Here is a 925-nt window from a genome sequence, read left to right on the forward strand (position 1 = left end):
TCTGTTGTATTGTTTCCTTCTTTCATTTTTCTCTTAAAAACAAATGTCTGAACCTTTAGTCTGTAAATTCAGTGGATTCCTTATCAGCCCATCTACTTTTACTTTACACCATGCTACTTTAAAAAAAAAATGAATTATCCCCATTGGGGTAGGTCCCCCCAACCCCCCACCCTACTTTGTCAACTTACCTGCCACATTTAAATCTAATGGAAGGCCCTGCTGTAAAGCCTGTTAGTAAAACTACCCAACAAGAGGATTTCATACATTTGCAACTCCTAGGTGGATGGTAATGTTTTCATTTTTGTAATGTAGATTTGGACATTCTTGCCACCAGTATGGAATATGTGTTTCAGAAACACAAGCAGCTTTCATCAGATTTGCATAAAGGTTTTATATGTTGTGAGTATGTTGTAGGAAGTTTTTTTAAATAACATCATATGAGATGATGCCAGTGGAAATGGCAGAAAAGTGTCTGTATTGTTCACCAACTACACCTTGTTCTTACAAAATGTGGCTGTTACACATTCCCATGATGATGTCACTGACAGCCATCAGTGAGGAATGCCCCAACAAGCATAATACAAATTGCTTCCATTGTAATTGTTACAATTCCATTCTGACCACTCCAGTGTCCTAGTGGTTAGAGTGTCCGCCTCAGAAGCGGGAGGTCATGGGTTCAAACCCCAGCCAAGTCATACCAAAGACTTACAAAAATGGTATTAACAGCTACCTCGCTAGACGCTCAGCATTAAGAGGTTAGTGTTAGGACTGATCGGCCTGGTGTCAGGATAATGTGACTGGGTGCAACATCATACTACATGTTTGCAGCATGATGCCCCAGTGCTATACATCACTATAAACTGCCACACTGCAGACATCGTAGCAATATGACTGAAAAATTATTCAAGCTACGTTAAAAATCCAA

The sequence above is a fragment of the Sinohyriopsis cumingii genome, chromosome 8 (assembly GCF_028554795.1).
Source record: "Sinohyriopsis cumingii isolate HCF-2022 chromosome 8, ASM2855479v2, whole genome shotgun sequence".
NCBI classification, from domain to species: Eukaryota; Metazoa; Mollusca; class Bivalvia; order Unionida; family Unionidae; genus Sinohyriopsis; species Sinohyriopsis cumingii.